Source organism: Somniosus microcephalus, chromosome 16, assembly GCF_052327205.1.
Source record: "Somniosus microcephalus isolate GS21.2 chromosome 16, FLI_Smic_1.0, whole genome shotgun sequence".
NCBI lineage: Eukaryota > Metazoa > Chordata > Chondrichthyes > Squaliformes > Somniosidae > Somniosus > Somniosus microcephalus.
The window spans coordinates 56,422,260-56,437,022 of NC_141002.1; the positions used below are offsets into that span (position 1 = coordinate 56,422,260).

The window sequence follows — 14,763 nt, forward strand, 5'->3', positions numbered from 1 at the left end:
GTAAAGTAAAGATTTAAGTAAAAATAATGGCCCCGATATTTACGGGAGAGCGGGGGGTGGGGTGGCAAAGGGGGTTAGGGGGGCAGTTTAGTGGTTGGGAAACCTGGAAGAATGGGTTTCCCTCAGGTCCTGCTGAATTTAACGGCAGGATCTGATTATCATTTTTGGAATTCATTTCCCAGCCGCAGCCAGCCAGATTGACAGACTGGCTGGCTGTTGGGTGGGTAGGCCTGCGGCACCAGGCCACAGCCAAGGAGCGTAGAGGAAGGAGGGAGAGATTGGGGGCCAGGGAGGACATTGATGAGGGGGTTGGGAGACATCAGGGGTCAAGGGGGGATACCGATGAGGGGCTGGAGATATTGCAGAAGGAGAGAAGATTGCGGGGGGGGCCCGTGTAGGAAATTGCAGGGGGACCGTGGGGGACATGGGGGGGGGAGGGTAGGGAGAGGATCAAGGGCCACGGGGGACATGGGGCGGTGGGATGGGAAGGAGCTCATAGGCCGGGGAGGACATCAGGAGAGCATCGTATCGTGGAGGAGGGTGATCGCTGTGGAGGTTAACAGGGTAACTTGGTGGGCTGGGGGGAAGCACTCCTGTTCCTCCTGGTCCACAAGCAGTTCTGGAAAGGCACTTACCTGTTCCATCCAGCAGTCCTTGCCTCCCTTCAGCTGCCGGGTTTCCCGAGGCCCGGAAAACCCAGCTGGCCACTGTTAAAGCTGGAACAGAGAAAAAATCTTAGGCACGCAGCCTCATTAAAATATTTAAATGTGGGATCCACCTCCTGAGAGCGGGTTGGTTTCCCCTCCACCCCCACCCTCCGTTAAAACCGGAAGTGGGCGAGTTCGAGACGGGTTAGGTTCGGGTTTGATATTTTTTAATTTTAACTTTCCACTTGACCCAAACCCACTGCTTTTGAGGGTTACAATTACCCCTAATGAGTCAGTAACTGCCTGTGTCTGTTGCTCTTTTTGACTACAGGCACTGTGTTAGCCTGCTTCCAGTCCAGTGGTTGATCCTCAGTGTCCAACACATCCCTCACAATGATTGTTAATGCCTTACCTAGCTGCTTCCCTAATCTCTCTTAGAAATCTAGGTAAATACCATCTATCCCTGGGAATGTATTTGTTTTCAGGCCTTTTAGCCTGTCCAGAACTTCCATCTTTTATATTGGCCATTCATTTTGCCTAGGTTATCTCTGTTTGGGGAGGGCATAATGCTCATTTCTTTCCTTGTGAATACTTAGAAGAGGTAATGATTCAAAATATTTACAATCTTGTGCTTATCTTATGTTTCAAAACCATTTGTATCTATTATGGTTCACACCCTTTCTCTGACTGCCCTCTTACAGTTGAAATACTGAAAAAAATTCTTACTGTTATATTATGCTTTGTTCTAGGACTGGCTCTGCCCCTCTGGCCACCCTTTGAACATGTTTCTGCATGCTCCTATATTTAGCCCAGTGAACCCTTCCCCCTTTCTCCCTGCAGGATTTGTAGAGGTCAATTTTCTTCTTTACTTCACTTTTGATTAGTTTCTTAATCCATTTAGGGTCATGCGCATTTTGACAGAGCTTTCTGATTCTATGTCTATATTTATCATGTATGCTCAATATTATGGGGGTGAATTTTTGCTGTAACATTGGAGGAAGAGCCGTGGAAACCCTCTGGAGTCCGCCAAGGAGCTTTCCATGGCCCAGTCCTCTTCCTCATCTACATGCTGGCCTTTGGTGACAGGATCCACAGACAGTTTTGACATATAGGCATAGACACCCAGCTCTACCTCTCACCACCTCTCACAGGAACATAGGAGCAGGAGTAGGCAATTCAGCCCTCAAGCCTGTTCGGTCATTAAATGAGATCATGGCTGCTCTGTATCCTAACTCAATTTACCCGCCTTAGCTCCATATCCCTTAATACCCTTGGCTAGCAAAAATCTATCGCTCTCAGATTTAAAGTTATGAATTGATCTAACATCTATGCTTCTTGTGGGAGAGAGTTCTACATTTCTACCACCCTTTGCGTGAAGAAGTGTTTCCTAACGTCTCTCCTGAATGGCCTGGCTCTGATTTTAAGGTTATGTCCCCTTGTCCTAGACTTCCAACCAGTGGAAAAAGTTTCTCCCAATCTACCCTATCAATTCCTTTTAAAATCCTAAAAACCTCAATAAAATCACCCTTAACCTTCTATATTCCAGGGAATACAAACCTATTTTATGTCATCGCTCCTTATAATTTAACCCTTATAGCCCTGGTAATATTCTGGTGAATAATGCACTCCTTCCAAGGCCAATATATCCTTTCTAAGATGCGATGCCCAGAACTGTACATAGTACTCCAGATGTGGCCTAACCAGGGCTGTAACAAAACTTCCTCCCCTTTATTTTCTCGGCCTCTAGCTATAAAGAAAAACATTCCATTAGCCTTTTTGATTATTTTTTGTACCTGACCATTTTAGTGATCTGTGCACATGGAGCCCTAAATCTCTTTGGACCTAGCCTTTCACCATTTAAAAAATACACAGATCTATCCTTTTTTGGTCCAAAATAGATGACCTCACACTTACCTGTGTTGAAATCCATCTGCCACAGTTTTTCCCACTCACTTAATCTATCAATGTCTCTTTGTAATTTTATGCTACCTCTATGGCCTCTGTACTGTGAGACTGCTTATCCAACAACCAATTTTGGATGAGACATGATTTCCTTCAGTGAAGCATGATTTCCTCCAGCTAAACATTTGGAAGATTGAAACCAGTGCTTCTTTGACTGGATGTCCGTTTTTATTATTGCCTCTGTTAAGTGCCTAGCCATTTTATTCTACATTAAAGGTATTATATAACTGCAAGTTGTTATTATTGTTGTTGCTCTAGGTAGTTAAATTATCAACCTGTAGATATGGGGGGAGAAATTGGGCTCTGTAGCGCCTTTTTTTAGGCACTAATCGGGCTCCTAAAAGGTCAAAATTCAGGTCCTAGATGCATGTGCACACTTCCAACGGGAGGTGCGCTGGACGCCATCTTCATACAGTAAATTGCATGTGTGCACCTAATGGCCGCCGGCAGCATGCAGAGCAGGTAGATTATGATGCCAATCAGTGTACAATGCTGATTTGACACCAGTGCTGCCATTTTCAAATGTCACGCTCCAGCCAACGCCCTCTCTTAACTTCGCACAGCTAAACACGTGTTCAACGGCATGAAGGACTCCCCACCAGCACTACTTAAAGGGATCATGAACGAATTACAGGTTAGTTGCTGGATTATTTTTTGTGGCTGCTGGTGCAATTCTATCTGGAAAGCATTTTTGGAGCTTTCCTATACTTATCTAAAGTTTTAATAGTCTACAGAGTGGTCTGGCTGGTGTACTTTTTTGAGGTTTAAAAGTTTGTGCTGAAACAAGTTGCTTCCAGGCATGGGTGGCCTGGTAGGTCTTCCTCTTGGAATTGAGCATGACTGGGAGAATGAAGAGAGGCCACGCAGAGCAGGACAAGCTGCTAGAAGAGGGAAGAGGAGGAAGGGGGAGAAGGTCTCTTAGCAGGAAGCCATATCTATCCAGTGTATTTAGCGAGTAATTCTCTTAACTGAACTACAGCGAGGACCAATGCATAAGACATCTTTGCTTCACTAAAGAGGCTGTGATTGAAATCTGCCAACTGCTGCAGCCACACCTGCAACCTCAAAGTAGGGCAAGGACAACATTGCCTATCAAGGTGACCATGGCTCTTAACTTTTATGTGTCTATCTCCTTCCAGGCTACGGCAGGAGATATAAGCAAAATCTTGCAGTTTGCAGCACACTACTGCCTAAGGGAGGCCACTGAGACTCCCTATAATCTATCTTTCACTTTGCAGCAGTCCTCTGTGCCAGCTGCATTTGACCTACCACGGCAGGCTACTGGGTGACAAGGGTTATCCACACATGACAAGGCTCATGACTCCGGTCCATGACTCATGCACACGTGTACAGCAGGCATAAATGAGATCCATGCTGTCACAAGGGATATTATAGAGCACACCATCGGCATCCTCAAACAATGCTTCCGCAGCCTGGGCCTCTCTGGAGGAGCCCTGCAGTACTCAGCTGAGCGGGTCACAACATTTGTGGTAGTATGCTGCATGCGACACAACCTGGCCATTCTGAGGGAACAGTCCTTGCCACCACCTGTCAGGTGAGAATTTGCAGAGCAGGAGCACAAGGAAGAGGAGGTGGAGGAGGAGGAGCAGGAAGTGGATGAGAAGCCAGTGCAACAGGAAGTGAAAGAACAGGAAGAGAAAGGGAAGATACAACATGAAAGGGAAATCGTGTTTGACCAATTTATTAGAGTTTTTTGAGGATGTAACTAGCAGGGTAGAAAAAGGGGAACCAGTGGATGTACTATATTTGGATTTCCAAAAGGCATGCGTTAAGGTATCACATAAAAGGTTGTTACGCAAGATAAGGGCTCATGGGGTTGGGGGTAATATATTAGAATGGATAGAGGATTGGTTAATGGACAGAAAACAGAGAGTAGGGATAAACGAGTCATTTTCAAGTTGGCAGGCTGTAACTAGTGGGGTGCCGCAAGGATACTGCTTGGGCCTACAATCTATATTAATGACTTAGATGAAAGAACCGAGCGTAATGTATCCAAGTTTGCGGACGATACAAAACTAGGTGGGAAAGTAAGCTATGAGGAGGACACAAAGAGCCTGCAAAGAGATATAGACAGGTTAAGTGAGTGGGCAATCAGATGGTAGATGGAATATAATGTGGGGAAATGTGAGGTTATTCACTGTGATAGGAAGAATAGAAAAACAGAATATTTTTTGAATGGTGAGAAACTATTAAATGTTGGTGTTGAGAGAGATTTGGGTGTCCTCGTACAGGAAACACAGAGAATTAGCATGCAAGTACAGCAAGCAATTAGGAAGGCAAATGACATGTTGGTTTTTATTGCAAGGGGGTTGAAGTACAAGAGTAAGGAAGTATTTCTACAATTATACAGGGCTTTGGTAAGACCATACCTGGAGTACTGTGCACAGTTTGGTCTCCTTATTTGAGGAAAGATACATTTGTTATAGAGGCGGTGCAATGAAGGTTCACTAGATTGATCCCTGGGATGAGAGGGTTGTCCTATGAGGAGAGATTGAGTAGATTGGGCCTATGCTCTCTGGAGTTCAGAAGAATGAGAGGTGACCTCAATGAAACATAAGATTCTGAGAGGGATTGACAGGGTAGATGCTGAGAGGTTGTTTCCCCTGGCTGGTGTATCTAGATCTAGGGGGCATAGTCTCAGGATAAGGGGTCGGCCATTTAAGACTGAGATAAGCAGGAATTTCTTCACTCAGAGGGTGGTGAATCTTTGGAATTCTCTACCCCAAAGGGCTATGGATGCTGAATCATTGAGTATATGCAAGGCTGAGATAGATAGATTTTTGGACTCTAGGAAAATCAATGTGGAGAACCAAGGTTCTAGCGAGAATGAGGAACTGAAAGATATTAGTATTAGTAAAAAAAGTAGTACTAGAGAAATTAATGGGACTGAAAGCTGAATGGCCTACTCCTGCTCCTATCTTCTATGTTCCTATCTTCTATGTTTCTAAGTCCCTTGAACCTGATGGGCTACATCCTAGGGTTTTGAAAGAGGTGGCTATAGAGATAGTGGATGCATTGGTTGTCATTTTCCAAAATTCCATAGATTCTAGAATGGTTTCCGTGGATTGGAAGGTAGCAAATATAACCCCATTATTTAAGAAAGGAGGGAGAGAGAAAACGGGCGACTACAGACCAGTTAGCCTGACATCAGTAGTAAGGAAAATGCTAGAATCTATTATTAAGGACGTGGTAACAGGGCACTTAGAAAATAATAATAGGATTGGGCAGAGTCAACACGGATTTATGAAAGGGAAATCATGTTTGACTAATCTGTTAGAGTTTATTGAGATGGTAACTAGCAGAATAGGTAAGGGGGAACCAGTGGATGTGGTGTATTTGGATTTTCAGAAGGCATTTGATAAGGTGCCACACAAGAGGTTATTAAACAAAATTAGGGCTCCTGGGATTGGGGGTAATATGATCGAGGGGCATGGATTGAGGATTGGTTAATGGACAGAAAACAGAGAGTAGGAATAAATGGGTCATTTTCGGGTTGGCAGGCTGTAACTAGTGGGGCACCGCAAGGATCAGTGCTTGGGCCTCAGCTATTCACAATCTACATCAATGATTTGGATGTGGGGACCAAATGTAATATATCCAAGTTTGCTGATGTTACAAAGCTGGGTGGGAATGTAAGATGTGAGGAGGCTTCAAGGGGATATAGATAAGCTAAGTGAGTGGGCAAGAACATGGCAAATGGAATATAATGTGGAGAAATGTGAAGTTATCCACTTTGGTAGGGAAAATAGAAAAGCAGAGTCTTTTTTAAATGGTGAGAGATTGGGAAATGTTGGTGTTCAGAGGGACCTGGGTGTCCTTGTTCATGAATCACTGAAAGTTAACGGGGCAGAAATTCCTCTCCAAACGCGTGAGTACGGTCGGGGTACTCACGCGTCTGGCCGGAGGAAATGCCGGTTTTCAGCATGCACAGCGCATGCGCTGAAAACCGGCATTTCCTCTCCTCTCACCCAAGAGTTGAAGAGGCTAGCGCGTGTGCTGTAGGGGGCAGCGCGTGCGTCTTGGATTTCCTCTGTTTTGGGGGATTTGCGCATGTGTAAAGGCCTCCGGTCTTTACGCTTGTAAAAAGCACATGTAAGTATTTATTTTTACAGGTAAGTGGTGTTTTAGTGCAATTTAGAATTTTTTTCCCCACAGTTTTATTATTTTAAAGAATCCACAATAAGGTAAGTTTAGTTTTAGACCTTTTTTATTAAAAATTAATTTTTTTCAAAAAAAAAAATTATTGTTTAAATTATTTTTTAAAAACTTATTTATACTTAATTTAATGAATGGGATGTTTTTTTAAAATTTTATTTAAAGTTTAAGTAGTGTTTTGGGGTGCAGTACTTCTCATGAGTTTGACAGTTCTTACTCTCAAACTTATGAATGAAGTTTCCCCTCCCCTGATTGGCTGAACAGTGCTCACCTGATCCCAGCCGGCACATCGCACTAACTACGCCGTTGGGTCAGGTTAGCACAGCGCGCCGACATCAGAACCTGGCCACTGAAAGGAAATCCACTGCGGGCCAGGTTTCAGATGTCGGCGCGCAGGGTGAGCACACATCGGGGGCTTGCACGCGCGGCAAGCCCCCGACACCAAGTTCTGGGCCAACATGTAGGTACAGCAAGCAATTAGGAAAGCAAATGGTATGTTAGCCTTTATTACAAGAGGATTTGAGTATGAGAGTAAAGATGTCTTACTGCAATTATATAGGGCCCTGGTGAGACCACACCTGGAGTATTGTGTACAGTTTTGGTCTCCTTACCTAAGGAAGGATATACTTGCCAACGAAGGTTCACCAGACTGGTTCCTGGAATGTGGGGATTGTCCCACGAGGAGAGATTTAGTAGACTAGGCCTATATTCTCTAGAGTTTAGAAGAATGAAAGGTGATCTCATTGAAACATACAAAATTCTTACAGGGCTTGACAGGGTGGATGTTTCCCCTGGCTGGGGAGACTAGAACCAGGGGTCACAGTCTCAGAATAAGGGGTCGGCCATTTAGGACTGAACTGAGGAGAAATTTCTTCACTCAGAGGGTGGTGAATCTTTGGAATTCTCTACCCGAGGGCTGTGGAGGCTCAGTCGTTAAGTATAATCAAGATAGATTTTTGAATATTAAGGGAATCAAGGCATATGGGGATAGTTCAGGAAAGTGGCGATGAGGTAGAAGATCAGCCATGATCTTATTGAATGGCGAGCAGGCTCGAAGGGCCAAATGGCCTACTCCTGCTCCTAATTCTTATGTTCTTATGTAACATAGACAGCCACTTTTTGCCCGGGCTCTACTTGATCAAATAGTTCATGAGCGATATTAGTAATCTCAACCACAACTCCCCATTCACCAACAGTCCCACACTCCTTTCCTTTCCTCTATCACTGACCATCACATCGTCCTCTTTCTGACAACACAAAAATAAAAGCCACCAGAAAATGCACATTCCAATCCAAATTTATAAATTAAATCATGACATAATGAATACAAAAATAAACTAATAACCCTTGTGCATTCCCTTAGTGCCTCTGGCTCTCCTAGTGCTCCTATGATGTGCTTCCCCAGTGGCTGCAGCATGGGTGGTAGAAGGTTGCTGACCTTTAATTGATGAGACTGCAGATGGTCTTGGAGGACAACCTCGAGCACCCTGGGCCTAGAGGTTTCAGACTGCACCATCTCGCCCTGGGCTGCAGTAGTCTGGCTTGGCTCTCTGAAAGGAATTAGCAAGGGCACTGGCGGTTTGGCAGGACTGGGAGCACGAAAGTTGTCATCCTGAGAGAGGACATTAGGTTCATACTCCATGGAGCCACTGCCTCTCTCCCTGGGTGGCACCTCAACAATCCCAGTAATCTGTTGGAGAACAGATTGATGGACTGCTGTGATGCCCTGAATGCCCCTTTGAACACTGGTATCCAGAGCCACGATGACAGCGGACTGAGCTTCCACTGCAGCACTCAGACCTTTGATGGAAGCTGCTTGTGCTGCAATGGAAGCTGAGACATCGACCATCAGACGCTGCATCATGCTGGGTTCCACAGGTGTGTTGATGAAGGTGACCACCCATTCCATGTTGGAAAGGATGGGCTTCAAGCTCTGCTCAAAGCCCTGTACCAAGTTGGTGCTGGACTCCTCCATGCTCCTTGACATTGAGCATAGGCTTTCTGGTAGGCTTTCCAGTGCACAAAGCATTTAGGTGTATACACCCTTCAGCCTTCTTCTGTAGCCTGGCTCATTGAAGTCCTCAGCAGAGTCCTCTGCAACAGAACTAGAGTGCGATCTTGCCCTCCGGCGAGCTGGCACCTACCCCATCCTTTCCCCTCGCCCTGACTCCTGCGCACTTGTGCCAGATGTCTCACCACATGCAGATCTCTCCTCTATCCTAGCCTCTAAATTACGCGTAGCGTCAGTATCTGAGCTGATGGTTGCGAGTGTAAGATTGAGTGATGGTGTCTTTTCATCTTCACTGTCTTCTTCCTCTTCCTCCACTGCCTGGACAAGTTCCAGTTCTTGGGTATCTGAAATGAAAAGGGGGCAAAGGTTGGGTTGTGGTGAGGGGAGAGGAGAAAGTAAGAAATGCGTGCTTACACCCTCTGCGGCCTCTTGCTCAGAAGAGATTGAGGGATGAGGGAGAACTAGGATGAGAAAAGGAGGATTAGGTATGCAGATACCCTTATCATTGATTGTTTCAGCTCCGCCAGTGGCCACGGCCTCAGCGATGCCCTTCCCATGCCTGTCTCCTGGGTGTTAAACCAGACAGGTGCATTTGTTCTCCAGTTCTTTGCTGCTGCCTGCTGTTATGCACTATCTTCTCCTGCAGGAAACAGAGAAGTGTGTCAGTGAGTATCTTGCAATATGTTTGTGTGATGTGGCTGTCATGGTTCAATAGCTGCCAGTGCATGAGAGCTTTGAGTTGTGGGTGCGAGGCTTGCAACAATTTGTTTGTGATGGTGAGGTACAGCATATGAATGGTAGGGTTCAGTCCTGATTGATAGAGATTGCTGGTAGGTGGGTGATGGGGGTGTAGTGAATTGAGCAGTGGATGAGGCTGGTGGTGCAGTTGGTAGGAAATACCATTTGAAGATAAAGTCACTCACCTTGACAACTCATGTGAGATCATTAAACTTCTTCCTGCACTGCTTCCATGTTTGACGAGCAACACTCCTGGCATTGACATCCTCTGCTATTTCTTCCCACTGCCTCCTGAGCATGTAGCTGGAAAGCCTCCTGCCCCCTCCTCTGCGGATACAGGACATCTATTCACCTTTCCATCTCTTCCACCAAGACATTATCTGAAAACCATGGTGCGTACTCTCTCACATGTTTAGCCATTGTTCAAAGTATCACAGCACTGATTCAGTTTTGAAAAACCTCCCACCACTTGTTGTAGCCACAATGCACCTCCCCTTTAAGAGGTGCAGGCTGCCTTTAAGTAGCGCGAGACACGCGCAAAATCAGGCCCCCTGCTGATGTGTACAGCCAATGAACAGTGCGAATAGTGCTGCCTGCACACAAAAATCATTTAAAAGAGCACGAATTTAACATACTGCCAACACTGCAATGAACACGCGTGTGTTAATCATGCACCGCGATCCCTGAGCCCGTTTTCAGGTTGTGATGAAATATTCCATTCATCACTCATCAGTATTTCTCTGCCTGTGACTGTGGTTGGTTTCAGTTTCATTTCCATTGTATTGTACTGTGTGTAGGGCTCCGCCCATACCTGGCTCCTATGTAAGCTGGCCCAGCCTGCAGCACATCCAGTACGGCAGACCTCTGGATGGAAGATACATTCTCCTCTGTGTGTTACCTTCCAAGTCAATAAAAGCCTTGTTTTGTTTCGCTAACATCGAGTCTCGGATTTATTGAGGCACATCAATTTTATTGACTTAATTTTCAACACAATGGATCAACTCTTGAAACCCGAACGTTTGGATTTGGACCAGCATGCTTCGGACGCATCACCACGCTTCGGACACTGGTTTATGTGTATGGAATTCTTCCTGGACAATTCCGCAGCCGTCAAAGACGCTACGGACGCTGCGAGTATGAAACTCGGAATTCTGCGGAATTGGGTAAGCCACCGGGTTTACCCCCTCATCCAAGACGCCGACACGTACCCGGCCGCCTGCGACATCTTAAAGGCGCATTACCAGCAGCCTACGAATGAGGTGTATGCTAGGCATCTGCTCGCTACTCGCGCACAGTGACCTGGGGAATCGGTGGAGGAGTTCCTAGGCACCCTGAAAACGCTTGGCAAAGACTGCAAGTGCCAAGATGTAAAAGCCGCAGTGTACACTGACGAGCTTGTTCGCGATGCCTTTATCACAGGCCTCAGCTCCACTTACATCCGGCAGAGACTGCTGGAAAAAACGGGATTGGACCTGAAACAGGCTGCGGACACAGCACGAAACCCGGTGGCTATTCGCGAACCTTACCCCTAACTGCCGGCCAATAGCGACCAAAAGCAGGAGGTACAGCTGGGAGGACAGGCGGTTTATCGCGACCGAGGTAGACAGGCTCCTGAAAGAGCGCATTATTGAACGCAGCAATAGCCCGTGGCGCGCCCAAGTGGTGGTGGTAAAGGGTAGCGAGAAGAAACGGATGGTGATCGACTATAGCCAAACGATCAACAGGTACACCCAACTAGACGCCTACCCGCTACCCCGCATATCAGAAATGGTGAACCAAATCGCCCAATACCGGGTGTTCTCCACCATCGACCTCAAGTCAGCGTACCAGCAGCTCCCTATCAGACCAGAGGACCGCCCGTACACCGCCTTCGAGGCGAACGGACGCCTCTACCAATTCCTCAGAGTCCCCTTTGGGGTGACAAATGGAGTCTCGGCCTTCCAGAGGGAGATGGACCGCATGGTCGATGACTACCACTTGCAGGCAACCTTCCCCTACCTCGACAACGTCACCATCTGCGGTCACAACCAGCAGGATCACGACTCGAACCTCGAGAGGTTCCTGAAAACCGCACAAAAACTCAACCTCACCTACAACGAGGACAAGTGCGTTTACAACACCACGCGCCTCTGCATACTAGGCAGCGTGGTGGAGAATGGGGAAATCGGACCAGACCCCGACCGATTGCGCCCCCTACGGGAGCTGCCCCTGCCCAACACTCCCAAAGCCCTGAAAAGGTGCCTGGGGTTATTTTCTTATTATTCCCAATGGGTCCCCAACTACTCCGACAAAGCCCGCCCCCTCTTGAAAGCATCCTCTTTTCCGCTCTCTGCTGAGGCCCATGCCGCCTTCAAAAGCATTAAGCAGGATATTGAGCGGGCCACGCTACAGGCAGTGGACGAGAACACTCCCGTTCAAGTGGAAAGTGATGCGTCTGACTTTGCCTTGGCGGCCACCCTCAACCAGGCGGGGCGGCCCGTAGCTTTCTTCTCGAGGACCCTCCAAGGGCCCGAGATCAGACACTCCTCCGTAGAAAAGGAGGCCCAAGCCATCGTGGAGGCAGTGAGCCACTGGCGCCACTACCTAGCCGGCAAACGCTTCACCCTACTTACCGACCAGCGGTCGGTAGCGCTTATGTTCAATAATAAACAGAGGGGGAAGATTAAAAATGATAAGATTCTTAGGTGGCGGATCGAGCTCTCCACCTTCGATTATGACATCATTTACCGGCCAGGGGCCCTTAACGAATCCCCCGACGCCCTCTCACGAGGGATGTGTGCCAGCGCCACCGGGGATCGGCTACAGACCCTCCACAATGACCTCTGCCACCCAGGGGTCACGCGGCTGTTCCACTTCAGAAAGTCCCGCAACTTACCCTACTCGATTGAGGAAGTTCGGTCCCTGACCAGGAACTGTCGCACTTGTGCTGAGTGCAAGCCTCGGTTCTACCGCCCAGATAGAGCCCACTTAATCAAAGCTACCCGGCCCTTTGAGCGGCTCAGCTTAGATTTCAAGGGCCCCCTCCCGTCCGTCGACCGCAATGTTTACTTCCTGAACATTGTGGACGAATACTCTCGTTTCCCATTCGCCTTCCCCTGCCCAGACATGACCAGCGCCACAGTCATTAAATGCCTCGCGCCACAGTCATTAAATGCCTCAACAGCCTGTTCTGCCTGTTTGGTATGCTGAGCTACATCCATACGGATAGGGGGGCGTCCTTCATGAGTGAAGAGCTACGCCAGTACATGCTGTCCAGGGGGATCGCCACGAGCCGTACCACCAGCTACAACCCCCGGGGTAACGGTCAAGTGGAGCGAGAGAACGGGACAGTATGGAAAGCAGTCACTCTAGCTCTAAGGACCAAAGGCCTCCCTATCTCCCGCTGGCAGGAAGTCCTCCCAGATGTGCTCCATTCGATACGGTCGCTATTGTGTACTGCCACTAATGCCACGCCTCACGAGCGAATGTTTGTCTTTCCCCGGAAATCCACCTCAGGCGTATTCATGCCGTCATGGCTCTCCACCCCAGGTCCGGTATTCGTGCGAAGGCATGTGAGGGGCCACAAGACGGACCCTCTCGTGGAGTCAGTGCACCTACTCCACGCCAACCCCCAATACGCGTATGTCCGGCACGCCGACGGAAGGGAGGACACCGTGTCCATAAAAGATGTCGCCCCAGCCGGTAACGACAACAACCACGACAACAGCAGCAACAACGACCACAGCAACTCTTACCCACCCACTACTCTTTCATCACCCCCGGAAGAACATCGACCAACGGTACCCCCACCAACTACCCCTTCAACAACCCTGGCGGCACCCCCGGCAGACACCCAGGAGGCCACCGGGGACACCCAGCCGACATCCGCGGCACCACAACAGCCACGTCGGTCGCAGAGGACTATCAAACCCCCGAACAGACTAAATCTATAGAAGGGGTGAATGTGATGAAATATTCCATTCATCACTATTCAGTATTTCTCTGCCTGTGACTGTGGTTGGTTTCAGTTTCATTTCCATTGTATTGTACTGTGTGTAGGGCTCCGCCCATACCTGGCTCCTATGTAAGCTGGCCCAGCCTGCAGCACATCCAGTACGGCAGACCTCTGGATGGAAGATACATTCTCCTCTGTGTGTTACCTTCTAAGTCAATAAAAGCCTTGTTTTGTTTCGCTAACATCGAGTCTCGGATTTATTGAGGCACATCACAGGTCTTATCCAAGTTCTCCCTCAACGACTTTGCAACAAACATTGCTGTCCAATTTCCTGAGTGGCGTCCCCTACGACTACAATCTCACTGTGACTTACAAACTGTGTTTTTGTTCAGGCTATTTTCTTTGGTTTTCTAACTACCCTCTTATGCAACCTTGCTTCCTTCTGCATTGTTGAAGTGTTTGTTATCATAAATACTTGAGTGGTTTCACAGGATTTCTTACCTTTCTTGCTATTTTTACTAACAGATGTCTCCATTTCAATCTTGGATGATTTGCCCTCAAGATCTAATGCTAACCATTTCACTGAGCTGTGTTGCCTCACTTACTGAATCTAGCACTATCCACTCACCTCCATTAATCCCCTGCATTTTGGCTGCCCTTATTATACATTCCTCTTGAAAGCTATAACCTTTTTGATCAATGGTCAACTTTTACATCTCTTCTATTATAGCTGGTTTCTTGTTGAGCCATCACTCAGTGATAGCACTGTCGTCTCTGAGTCAGAAAGGTGTGGGTTCAAGCCCCACTCCGGAGACTTGAGCACAAAATCTAGCTAACACTCCAGTGCAGTTCTGAAGGAGCGCTGTACGGTCAGAGGTGCCATTTTTTGGATGAGATGATAAACCGAGGCCCCGTCTGCTCTCTCAGATGGACGTAAAAGATCACAAGGCACTATTTCAAAGCAGAGTATGGGAGTTATTCCAGGTGTCCTCACCAACATTTATCCCTCAACCAACATCACTAAAACAGACAATCTGGTCACTTATTTCATTGCTGTTTGTGAGACCTTGCTATGTGCAAATTGGCTGCCGCATTTCCTATATTACAATAGTGACTATACTTCAAAAGTACCTCATTGGCTGTAAGGTGCTTTGGGATGTCCTGAGGTCGTGAAAGATGCTATATAAATGCAAGTCTTTCTTTCTTTTACATAAATATGCAACAGCAAACACTTGATAATCTTGCAATGATTACATCACAATTATTGATCCTGTAATATGAACATCATCATGTAT

General features: G+C 47.3%; 1 protein-coding gene and 1 pseudogene across 1 annotated transcript in view; both read right to left on the reverse strand.

The window, feature by feature from the left end:
* Positions 1 to 14,763, reverse strand: part of LOC147106200 (potassium voltage-gated channel subfamily KQT member 1-like) — a 793,335-nt gene that overhangs the window by 292,819 nt on the left and 485,753 nt on the right. The gene's annotated exons all lie outside the window — the stretch shown is intronic.
* Positions 1 to 14,763, reverse strand: part of LOC147106201 (uncharacterized) — a 139,739-nt pseudogene that overhangs the window by 86,268 nt on the left and 38,708 nt on the right.